Source organism: Panthera pardus, unplaced genomic scaffold (genome assembly GCF_024362965.1).
Source record: "Panthera pardus isolate Hobbes unplaced genomic scaffold, ASM2436296v1 HiC_scaffold_17, whole genome shotgun sequence".
NCBI classification, from domain to species: Eukaryota; Metazoa; Chordata; class Mammalia; order Carnivora; family Felidae; genus Panthera; species Panthera pardus.
In genome coordinates, this window is record NW_026526732.1 from 86,306,009 (window position 1) to 86,319,580 (window position 13,572).

Here is a 13,572-nt window from a genome sequence, read left to right on the forward strand (position 1 = left end):
CAGTATTATGCTAAGCAAAATAAGTCAGAAAAAGACAAATACTATATGATTTCATTCATATGTGGAATTTAAGAAACAAAACAGACAAGCAGAGGGAAAAAATAAGAGAGAAGGAGGTAAACCAAGAAACAGACTCTTGACTAGAGAACTGATAGTTACCAGAGGGGAAGTGGATGGGGGGATGGGTTAAATAGGTGATAGGGATTAAGTAGTGCACTTGTGATAAGCACCAGGTGTTGTATGGAAGTGTTGAATCACTAAATTGTATACCTGAAACTAATGTTACATTGTATGTTAAGTGGAATTTAAACAAAAACTCAAAAGAAAGAAAAAAATTCTATTTTAAAGTGGCCACTGGAGCCACAAATGCTGATCCTTTATCTGTGAGCAAAGACATTCTTAGTGAGGCCTATATAGAACATTGATCATGATTGAAAAACAATGATAACACAAGGACAACTGAAGATGTTTATGACAAAAAATTATAAACTGGAGAATAAAAACAACTGCATAAAAGTGACCTAGTTTTTGTGGGGAAAAGGTCATAGTAAAATTATAAAAATAAGTATGGACATAAAAGTATAAGAAATAAATACAGGGAATAAATGATTTATTGAAGATAATCATGGCTCTAAACATAACAGAAAATACTTTCCTTTTCTACATCCATATCTTCATGTACTCACACCTTTATTCCCATACTCTTGGGACTTTCCTATTTCTGAATTTACACAGTAGTAAAATCAAATCCATCTTAATTGGACAGTATTTGTCATCATCTGTATAATGCCTTTGATCCCTAAGATATTATTCACAATTTCCTCAAATATGAAATAAAAATTTGCAAAGGTAGACTGAAACATTCTATTCTTGTTCCAACAAGTAAATTAGATATTTCAAACCACGGTTTTACAGCCCTGGAGCATATTAAAATCATTCTTATTCTTTTACATGGGATGCCTGTCCTGTTAATTTTAATATTGGATATTAAACATGATAATTTTCATGCTTTCATGTTTTTAGCTGTCTCAATTGAACTTTTAGAATATTTTCTTATAATTTTGTTTCAATACCTCCTTCCAGTTCTGAACTAACCCTTCCAGTTTCCTTTAGATGCCATCTTCATTCCATGCCAAACCTTTCCTCTTCTGATAGGACCAATTTTGGTCAAATTATTTCTTGCCTAAACACAAGACAAGCTTTTGAGAAAGTATGTAATAGTTTCCTACCTTCCTAAAGAATGTACTCACTACCATTTTAAATGTCTTTTTTTCCTCCCAATAATCTTCTTCATTATTGTCATTTTCTCACTTTCTCCCATTTGTATATGTTGTAAAATCACCTTACTCCAGAACATTTTTCTTACAGAAAATTCCACTTTTAAGTGAAATACAATCTGATATCTCTTCAAGTAAAATACACTCGTTCTCTACCTGGCATACAAGGGTTTTGAAAGAGTGAAAACAAAAGCAATCTGCTCCCCAGGCAGTCACCTCTATTCTCTGACTACCTTTTACCCTCCTTTGAAGTACCAGAGTGCTAGTCATTAATTCATGGAGCCAATAGTGATCAAGTGCCAATTGTGTCAGCACTCCACCTGAATCTAGCGGTGCAGCCCTAAATGGAAACAGCCTGAAGCCCTGCTTTCAAGGAGAGTACCTTCTACCAGGGGAGAGAAGTATAAATTGAAGAGTGATGACAATAAATAGAAAATATAAAATGCAACCTAAACAACTTCTGTGAGGAAGACGTACAACAAGCAATTATGGCTGGTAATAGGACGAGTTTTGTGCACAGCAAGATGCTGCAATTTCTTCCTTTACCTCCACTAACCAAGTTAAGCCAGAAAGTGGAGACTTTCAGTCTCTTGCACAAAATTAGCCTTATGCAGACATGTTCTTCACATATATTAAATTCCTGATGAGAGACTGATTTACTGGATTTTTTTCTTGCGTCCTCTCTATTTCTCTCCAGGAAACATCTCATTCAAAACAAGTTACTCTTTTGAGTCAGTGGTTTTCAAGACTGGTTGCACACTGGGGTCAACTGGAGGCTTACAAAGCTTGGGTCTTACCCCTAGAGAATCCAATTTAGTTGGTGCATTCTAGGTATCAAGATTTTAAAAATCTAATGTGTTGCCAAGATAGAGAAGAACTAAGCAGTGCTATCTAGGAGTTCAAGGCCTTAATGAAGGAAAGGAGTGTGTTAGCTGGTTTATTGTATATATGATTGGTTCATAAAGAATATATAGATATAAATTGTTACTCATGGGTGCAGTTTTAGTTTACATACGTCCTTTTTCCTAAGTTTCCATAATTCAGTGATCCATATTGATTTTAACATACCCTCCATAAAATAATTAAATAAAAGTTAGAGGAAATCAACTCAAATTTAATCACTTTAGGGGGTATACATTGAAAAGATGTTCTTTTAGCATTATTTAAAATAATGAAGAGAAACAATAAATAAAGTATTGGTCAAATAAACAGTTTTACATGCATAATGGTGGATAACATTAAAAATAATGTTATCCTATACATTCTGAATGAAAACATGTCTAGGACCAGGATACAGTTAAGTTGGTGGTGGGCGGGGGGCGGGGGGGGGGGATGAGATTTTAGAACAGTTTGAATGAAATGAGTTCTCTGTTATAATTGTATATATGAATGCATATATAAATACCTATAAATTTGTTTATATATACAATGAACGATGTTTAAAATCATCACACACTACAGAATGTAGTTAGGATTGAGGAAAGAGTTTCTCTTTTCATCGTACACTCACATATTGCTCATTTTTTTAAAGAACAATGAACATGCCTTCTTTTACTTGAAGATTTTAGATTTCTGATTTCCACAATTTCTACAGTGCATACTAACTTGCTAGCTTATGAAGCATATGAAGAATCTTCCATGACTTCAATCATAAAACAAGTGTAGAATTTTATATGGGACTGTACCATTTCAGAAAGAAAACTGCCCAAACGGCAATTTATAAATGCATTCTACTTATCTGCCAATTTAATCTATTAATTTTCAAATGTGATAAATTGGTCTCTAATTTTTGCTTTACTATATAAATTTTTGTGATAATGATGCCATTAGCCCCAAAATAAGAAATAACCATTGAGTGTTATATGACCAGTACATTAGAGTGTAGATTTCTCTGGCAATTAAATCATATCCTTCAATACTATTGAATAATATATTTCCCTAATATGTAATCAAAGAAAAAACTTACTGGACATTCACACACCCAAAGTTCACAGTCATACACTCCATTCTGCAGGCCCTTAGAAATTTCACTGAATTTTGCCTCATCAGTCAGTTAATAACATCTACCTTTTAAATCAGTCAAAACTAGCCTTTCAATTCTAATTCACTGTGGCTCTTTATTCATCACAGGATACACTAATACATATTCAACATTGTTTGAATTTATTATGTTATGCAGTTAGCTGTAATAATTTTACAAACCATTGCACAGAATTGCACAATAACAAGTAAGAAAATTGTGAGTCAGTCAGGTCTAAATACTCCAAATGTCTTTATCCGTTAGAGCAACTCTGCTAGGTTTATATATAAATAGCTATGCTCTGTCAGTTTAAAAGACATGGTTGCTTGAAGGTAAGGGTAAAGCAGTATACAGGTGACTGAAGGATATTCTTGTTGTCTCCCCATTTCTCCATCATAGAGGAAAAGTGTATGAGAAATATAAATTTTTAATTGCCACTCATTTATTTTTTAATTTCTTCTGCCTTCTTTCTTCACCTCTAATCAGTTCAAACAAAGTTCATCTTGGAATGGAGCCATCCTGGAGTGGAAATACGGCAAACTAAACAGAACACTGACTTTGAATCTAAACAGATTTAGGATATATCTTGGTTTGCCTCTTATTGGGTGTGTGAGTGCCACACAGTTTTCTAATATGTGAAATGCATTTAATACCTTACTCATCATATCATTGTATCATACACCCATCATAATACTTGTGATATTCAATGGTCTACATGGCTATTAATTAACATTAATATACTGCTTTTCTAAATACCATGAAATGTATCTATGTAAAATTCTTGTCATGACTAATATAAAAGTTACCAGGCTGCTATGAACCAGTACAAGTGTTTGGGCTACTATTATATTTTGAATTCCATAAATGTTGAGAGATATCAACTATTCCCTTAACTGCAAGCAACATTTGGTCTTTGATTCTGCTGAGGACATGAGAAAATGTTTCAGGTTTGTTTGTTCAATACCGAGCAGAGATTAATGTGGGCTTCTAAAGACTGCATTAGCTTTATGTATTTGATTCTACAGTTGTGTTTTTAATGGGCATTATATCCTATCATACTTGATAATATTGGATCCTTAAATTTACATCTACATTATTAATGTGAAACTGAGATAGAAGACATTTGTATCAATATATATGAAAAAGTTCCTTAGAGCAGAAATCTATTTTGATTTGAATAATCCCAAATTCATGTCTAAACTGGCTGAATTAATTGAACACTTTACCAATTCTCCACTTAACTGATTAAACATATAATGGGGTCTATGGTTGCTATAAAGAAGAAATATCAGGAATAACAGCTTTAAAACCACAGAGATGAAATCTGTAAAATAAGATATTAGGTGAGGCAACAACACAGCTAACCAAAATCATAACCACTCAGACTAATAATTCTTAGTTTTGAGTGTCTTTACAAGGTTATAACTTCATTTTGGTGTCTAAGTTTTTCTGCATTTCTTCAAATTAGACTATATAAAAATGCAGCTATCTTTTTAAAAAAAAAAGCTTTATTTATTTTGAGAGAGAATGAGAGAGAATGCACATGCACTTGTAAGCAGGGCAGGGGCAGAGAGAGAGAGACACAGAGAGAGAGAGAGAGAGAGAGAGAGAGAGAATCCCAAGCAGGCTCCACGCTGTCAGCATCAAGACTGACGCAGGGCTCAATCCCACAAGCCGTGAAATCATGACCTGGGCCAAAACCAAAAGTCAACACTTAACCAACTGAGCCTCTCAGGCACCCCTTAAATAGCTGGACTACCTTGTGCCTTTGCACCACTCACAAATTCTGTTGTAGAATGCTGTAATCTATGGTATCAGCCAACACTGTCATTAAATATTTCATCTAAGTAGTCATTTTTCACACACCACATCAAACAAATATTCCCACTTAATGGAATACCAATTGTCTATTAAATCACTTTTATCAATTGTATTTACACTTCTTGCTTCACAGCCTTTTGACAATTCCCAATTCAAACAAAAGATAAGGAAAATAACATTTAATTTATCAGATGCCTGACCCTTTCCCAATTTCTTTTCTCATAAAAACTCTTTTATGTCTTATTATCTCCATCTTACAAATAATAAATGGAGCTCTAAATTACATATTATCACATTAATTTCACCACATCACAGCTAGAGAGACAAGGCAAGGAATGGATAAGGTCAAGTAGAGGGATAATTAGTTGTCCAAATCTACAAATCCAATTGTTTAAAGGTGTTATAATCCCAAATGAAAGATAACAGAGAAACCTCAAAAGTGGAATAAGTAATCTTCCCAAATTATTCCCAATTAACCCATTAGCATTGTAAAAACATACTGTATATTACGATTTTTTGCCTTGATGCATGCACTCAGGAGTGTTCATTAAATACCTATTAGGTTCCAGACATTCCACATGTCAAGACGGCACAGTTCCTTTCATAGACGAGCTCTGTTACAGAACATTCTTCAAAAGGAGGAAATTTAATATCTAAAAATAAGAAGCAGGGGTAGCTGGGTGGCTCAATTGGTTAAGCATCTGACTCATGATTTCAGCTCAGGTCATGATCTCGCAGTTTGTGAGTTCAAGCCCTATGTTGGGCTCTGCCCTGACACTGTGGAGCCTGCTTAGGATTCTCCCTCTCCCCCTCACTCTCTGCCCCTCCCCCACTCTCACATGTTTATGGGAGAAAGAGAGGCCCTGAGAGTAGAAGGAGAAAAGTCTTAAATATTAATTTCATCTATCTCACAGTTTATCCCAGGGGTAGCTCTTAGTTTCTAGCAAAGTAACATCAATATTTTTTTCATGTTTTTATTTTTGTGGTGTACTTACTACATTCTGGGCATATTCCCATATTTTATTGTATTTAATTCTCCATCTTCCCCCTCTTCCTCCTTCTTTAAACTTTGACTTTTTTTCAAAAAGGATTTGAGGGAATATTATTCAGCTATTTTAAAAAATGGAATTTTGATATACACTACATGGATGAACCTTAAAACACTGTTAGTCAAATAAGCCTGGCACAAAAGTATAAATAATGTATGATTCTACTTACAAGAATAGATATCTAAACAGGTACATTCATAGGCACAAAAAATAGAAGTTTCCAGGGAATGAGAGGAGGAGGAAGGGGGAATTATTTAATGGACACAGAGTTTTTGTTAGGGATGAATAAAAAGAGTTGGCTACGGATAGTCGTGAAAATTACACAACATTGTGAATATATGTCATGCCATTGAGTTGTATACTTACAAAGAATTGAAATGATAAAGATTAAGTTATATATATTTTATCACAATTAAAAAAAGAATTTGAAAAATTCTTTCAATGAAATGCATTTCTTTGAAATGCATAAATGTGCATATGTGTATGTATGAGAGAGAGAGAGAAGGAGAGAAAATATTAGAACAAAGTGACAATAAGGGTAAGAAAACAGGTTGAAATGAGTAAGTATACATAATGTATGCTCTTAGGTCCAACACAGTGGTTAAAGGTAAGATACAAGTTTTATTCTGATTTTCCTAGTAGCCAAAACAAAAATTTGAAATATCCATTAAATAACAAACAAAACAAGTGCTTGTAGTAAGTAGTGGAAAAGAAACCAAAGAAGAGTTATCACTAGGGATTCTCATAAAGGAAATACCACAAGCTGTGGTAGATATTTTCTTCAACTGCATTTGCAAAGCACAGACCAAAACTGGTTCCTTTTTTGTCATTTGTATAAAATGATTAGTTTCATATTTGTGGTTCCCACTACCAACAGTGTAATATGCAAGTAAATTTTAGAATTTGAATAATTCAATACTTGCATAAGAAAAAAGCTTTCAATAATTTGCTATCCCTTTTTCATAGGCAATTTTGGCTTCCATACTTGCTAATATAGTAGGCAAACCTTTTATATGACCACAATGCAAGTAAATGAATGTGACTCTACAAGAGCCCAAAGTGTAGAGTCCACATTTGTAAATCACTATGCTCAGCACAAGTCATACCACAAAGAGGGGCATAAAGGTGGTTGAAATTATCTGGAAAGTTTAATACATTGTATTAGAAAGTTGGAGTGTGAAACTTTAACTTCCCTTAGCAGGAAACTGGCTGAAGAATGGAATGTATTCAAGACTAGAATTTTTTTTTTTTTAATAACCTCACTGGCTTCATTGAGGCCAGAGATAGGTCATGCTGCCTGACTACACAGATGTCCTTCTATCCAGGGCTTCCAGGAGGATGGCTTTGCTTTTGGTTAATGTGAATTATACATGCAAATCATTACCCACTAAGCTGAAATATGTCCTAGCAAAAGCAAATGAATACTTTTTTTTTTTAAGTTGGAACACTTTGTAAACAGTAAGCACATGCCGTTTTCTGGTTTAAGTACTCTAGCAAGAAAAAAACATAAATTCATTATTTTTATGAAAAAAAGAAAATACAAAAACAAAACTTCAATTTCATTGACTTTCAATGAAAGTCAATTTCATTGTGAAAATAGGTTCACTTGGAGTCTATAGCCTATTTAGCCTATAGATCTCAAAGTCAACTAAAAAAATAAGTGACTTGAAGGATATTTTATTCAGTATCACTCTTTAGTCTCTGAACAGTAATTGGTCTCAACAACACCAGTTGTCATCTCCGGACCGTAATTTGTATAAAAACACCAGTGGAATGAGTTAGTTCTTATAAAATTTTCATTAATTAAAATTTACCTATATAAGCACCAGAAGTTTATTCATTTAGCTATTTGGGTTGAAAATTTACATATATACCACTGGATTTGTTGGGTCACATTTTTGTAAATAAACTTTTTTTTTAATTTAAAAAGAAATGTTTTTTTAATTTTTTAATTTTTATTTTAATTTTTTAATTTTAGGGAGAGAGAGCATAAGCAGGGGAGAGGGGCAGAGGGAGAGAGAGAATCTTAAGCAGCCTCCATATTCAGCGCAGAGCCCAATACAGGGCTCAATTCCATGACCCTGGAATCATGACCTGAGCCAAAATCAAGAGTCAGAAGCTCAACCAACTGAGTCACAGAGGCACCTTTAAAATAAACTTTTTAATCTGGGGTAATTTTAGATTTATAGAAAAGTTACAAAGATAGCAAGGAGAAATTCCATCAACCTTTGCTCAGTCTCTCTTAATTTTTCATTATACACAAAATATTATACAAAAAAAATTAACATTGGTACATGACTATTTTTAATGTGAAGTGATCTTTTCTTAAAACATGTTTGAATACTATAAACATCAATTATATAATAATTTCCTAATTCTTTCAGAGCCTGCTGAAATAAGTTGCGCTCTTTGAATCTCATAGTAACTGGACCCAGTCAGCTATAAATTTGAGTACATTCTCATGTTTATGGTGTTTTTACTGTCTGTTTTTTCTCCTGGTGGTAAAATAGTGCCGTTGTATTGATCATAGTCAAGGTTGAAGCTGTAGTGGTGGTTGTTACTGTCATTGATGTTTTGCTATCATTCATCAATTGTGATTTCTTAGTTACAAAAGCTAACAGTATATTTCAGTTCTTGTTCTTAACCCCTCTGGATCCTTTGATATAATTAAGTAGCTCCTTCATTCTTTTTTTTTTTTTTAATCCCTTTTTTTTCTTGGATTCAGTGGCATTACAGTCTGACAGACTTGCTCTGTAGCTGAGCTGACCTCACTACCCCTTATCTGCCTCAATCTCTGGCTATTTCCTCTCATTCTTCCCCCATAATAAAAATGTGCCACAATGACCTATCATTGATACCACCTACTTCTCTCTTACATTTACCCTTTCTTCAGCATTCTTACCCAGTCTCATGACTTCCACCAACAGCAATACACTGATGACTACCAAGTGCCAGTCTTAAGCTTCAAACTACCTGCTAAATAACTATATTTGGATGCTAGGGGGATGTCAACTCAATATGCCAAAACTGAACTGATAATCTTCCCACTCATGCTTGGTCCTTTTCTTCCTTTGTCCTTTATTTATGATATCATGTTCCTTCATATCAGCTAATGTCAAAACCTTGTCATTTTCTTGGCTTTCCTTTCTCCTCTTCTCAATACTACATCCAAATGTTGTCAACATTTATTGACTGAATCTCTATTATATTTTATTAATTTGTCCTCACCAATCCTTTTCCAATGCCACTATTAGTACGAGTACCAACCACAGTCAATGTTTGTAAGTTATAAAGCAAATATAAATTACTCCCTGACTGTGCTATTAACTTGTCTCTTTTTCCTAGAGTCTTCCTCCTCTATCAATTGGAGATTTAGATACATAATTTCTCTTCCTGAAGCCCACACTGAACCATGTCATTCTTTTGCTCAACGATTTCAGTGTGCCTTTAAGTCATACTCCACTCCTTGCTGCTTATGGAACAAAAAAGTCCTTGTTTGGAATTAGATTTGCTTTATCTGGCCCCAATCATACTACCCAGTTCTCCTTTTTTCATCGTCTTTATGCATCCTGGAAGCACAAATGAACTACTTGCTGCGTGCCTGTAATTCCTTATTTCCATGCCTTTGCTTACATTCTTCCCTATGTATGAAGATCCCTCTTTCCTATCTCTGTGCTCAAATCCTTGCCAGCCTTCAAATCGACCCAAAAGACACCTCTTGCAAAAAACTCCCCCTGGATTCTAACATCTCAAAGTAGACTCTTCTGCTAAATCTCCTTTGTGACTGAGCTATACCTCTATTGTTTCTTGTATCACATATTACCTTGATTTTAAATTACTCATGCAGTTTTCTTATCTCCTCTACAAAATGACTTCAAACTCTTTAAGATGTCTTATCTGATGAATCTTTTGATCTCCTGAGGTACCTGAATATCACAGGTGCTAAACTCTCTCCTCCCTAGAAAAGTTTTTAAAAAGTTAGCGATGCCATGAACCTACATAACTACCAATCTGTTTTCTTGCTTCCTGGAGACAAACCCCCAGGCACTAAAGATTTTTGCAGTGACTTACTCTCCTTCTCTTTACCACTGTTTCTGTCAGCAGTTGCAATGGACTGTATGTTTGTGCCTTTCCCCAAATTCATATACTGAAATCCTAACCCCCCATGTGATGGTATTAGGGGGTGACACCTTGGAAGGTAATTAGGTCATTAGGGTGGAGCACATGCCTTTATAAAAGGGACCCCAGAGAGCTCTTTTGTCCCTTCTTCCATGTGAAGAAGGAGCAAAAAGATGGCAGTCTGCAACCTGGAAGAGGGCTCTCACCAGAACCAGACTGTATTGACACTCTGAGCTCAGGCATCCAGCCTTCTGAATTGTGAAAAATAAATTTCTGTTGTTTATAAGCCAACCCAGCCTATGCAGACTTTGTTACTGCAGCCCAAACAGACTAAAACATCAGTCAGCAATTTCGGTGCTCATGTAGATGCTTCATCCAACCACTGGACTCAGGTGATTGACTTCTCTTCCCCAGTGATCTGGCTCACTGACACAACTCAGTTACCCAATGCCATGGTCACATGTTGGACCCTGCTATTATCAGTTCTCAACTTTAAACATTCCACTCTCTCAACATTACTTTCTCTTCTACTCATTCACTCACTCTAGAAACCCTTATTCACAATTCTTTAGCCCAGAAATACCTACAATTCATTGACTCTATCCCCTTATCCACATAGATTTCATGAACCATGATTCACTATTATCACAGTGTGAAATACACCATCAGCATCTGCCCTTCTATTGAGTGTTCATAGACACTTGGAGAAACTCTAACCCTGGTTAAATCTAACTTTCCACTCACCCCTTGTTTAAAAACAGCTGACCATGGCTGGAGAAAAAAACCACATACCCTAGTAACTGAATTCAAATTAAACTTATGATCTCAAACCTCAAATAAGTCCTCAGTATTGCTGGCAACTCTCTACATTTTTCTGGCAAATTTATTCACCTGCCCTCTGAAGCCACTGTTTTGCATTTTCTTTCTCCTCTAGCATCTCCTACCTTCTCATTGCTCCCAGCTGATCACTGTGTCTCTGAGATGGGATGTGAGCAAAAGAGAATTTCCACATTTCCCCATAACTTTCACATCTACCACTTTCTGTATCTGTGCCCTTTTAATACACCTCTTCTCAGTTATAATAGGTAAACTGTCCTTGCTCATATTTACAGACTACTCCTCCTCCTCCTCCTTTCTGCTCATGTTCATCCTTTCTTACCTATTCAAGGACTTTAATCCTATAATTATCCCTTCTCTCCTTTACACCACTAAAGTTTTTCTTTTAAACTCTTGTTTGGCTCATTCTTAATAACACACAGACTTGTGATAGTAACTCCCTTTAAAAAAGAGAAACTTAACCCCACATCCTTTCCAAATAACACCCTATTTCTCTGCCACTTTTATATCAAAATTCTTCAAAGGAGTTATCCATCTTTGCAGTTTCCTATTCTGTCTTGAATCCACTCAACAAATTATGTTTTGGTGTTTTAACTATTCCAAGGTGCCTGCTCTTGACAAGGGTACTACTGATCTTCACATTGTCAAATCCAATGGGCAACTCTCAGCCCTCACTGTTAGTCTGTTCCTCAGAAATATTCAGAGGAATATTCAGAGACTTTTTCACTCTCCCCTTCTTAAAACTGTTTCTTCACTTGGCTTCTATGATTCCACACTTTTCTAGTCTTCTTCCTATCTCATTTGTCACCTCTTTTCTGTCTCCTTTACTGGCTCCACTTCCTCTTGTCTACATCTAAAAATTAGCTATCCTATAGCTCAATCTTCAAACCTCTTCTCTTCTCTGTCTACCCCTAGTCCTGATAATCAAACCCAAGCTCCATGGCTTGCCAAAATATCTATAATCTGAACACTCCAAATTTGTAGTCCCAGCCCCAATGCATTCGTACACTCCAAACTTGAATATTCAACTACCTATTGGGTATTTTCAGCTGTATATCTAATCAGCATTTCAATGTTATCATGTTCCAAACCGAACTCTTGGTCCAATTAGACTTCTTCTCCAAATGTACACCATCTCAGTAAATGGGACCTTGATCATTTGGGTGCTCAGGCACAAAATTGGCATCATTCTTGACTCCTTTATTTTATTCACACCCCCTCAAATCAAAGAAACTCTTATCAACCTTTGGTATATATCTTGCACTCAATCTCTACTCATCAACCCCTCTTTACTACTACTCTAGTTTAAGCTATAAGCATCTCTTACCTGAATGCCTACAATAGACTGCTGAATAGTCTCCTTTACCCTACCTTCCTCCAATTTATATCCTTACTTGATACAGTATGCCAGGCATTATTTTAAGCACAGTTCATATACTAACTCATTTAATCTTCAAAACAATCCTATGAAGTAAGTAATTTTATTATTCTCACTACACATATAGAGAAATAGAAATACAGAGAGTTTTAAAAATTTGGCATGGTCACATAGTAAGTAGCAGATCTTTACTCAACCACTGGAATATAAGTGACTCCAATTCCATCAGATCATGCATTTACTTCACTAGAATATAAGTTCCATGAGGGTAGGAACTTTGTCTGGTTGTCACTGTATTGTAATATTCCCTGAACTGTAGGCATTTGGTAAATAAGTACTGAGTGAATAAGTAAGAGAATACCTGCCTCCAGTTGTTCTCCTTCTTCTCCTAATTGGCAATAAATGACTAATTAACTTAACTGATTAATCAAATCATGACCTAAACAAGTTAGAACAAACATGCTCAGTGTGAGACCACAAAGGGTTTGCCTATGAATAAAGTCTTTGAGATACAATTTGCTAACTAAGCAACATCCATTTTGGATTTTCAAGACATTTTTTAAAATGTAATCCTGGTTCTTCATAAATGAATTGCAGAATAGCAAATTAATAATATGCTCAGATATCTAAACCATAATAATTTTATAAGGTTAATTTAAAAATCAGCTTATGATTATTCAAAAATAGGATGAATTCTTACAAAAACAAATACCAATTGGTACAGGTAACTCATTAACCACTGGAAGAAGATCAGACAGTGAATTTTTAGAAAGAACATGGAAGGGGAGCCTGGGTGGCTCAGTCGGTTAAGCATCCAACTTCAGCTCAGGTCATGATCTCACAGCTCGTTGGTTCCAGCCCCACATAGCTCAGAGCCTGGGGCTCTGCTTCTGATTCTGTGTCTCCCTCTCTCTCTGCCCCTCCCCCTCCCCCCGCTCCTCCCTGGCTTGCACTCTCTCTCAAAAATAAATAAACATTAAAAAAAAATTTAGAAAGAACATGGAAAAGTCAAATTTCATTATTGCTCAGCAGGGCAATGGGTTCATCTAAGGTAAAATGCTCTTTAACACT

General features: G+C 35.3%; 1 protein-coding gene across 21 annotated transcripts in view; it reads right to left on the reverse strand.

The window, feature by feature from the left end:
• Window positions 1-13,572, reverse strand: part of RIMS1 (regulating synaptic membrane exocytosis 1) — a 489,827-nt gene that overhangs the window by 447,566 nt on the left and 28,689 nt on the right. The gene's annotated exons all lie outside the window — the stretch shown is intronic.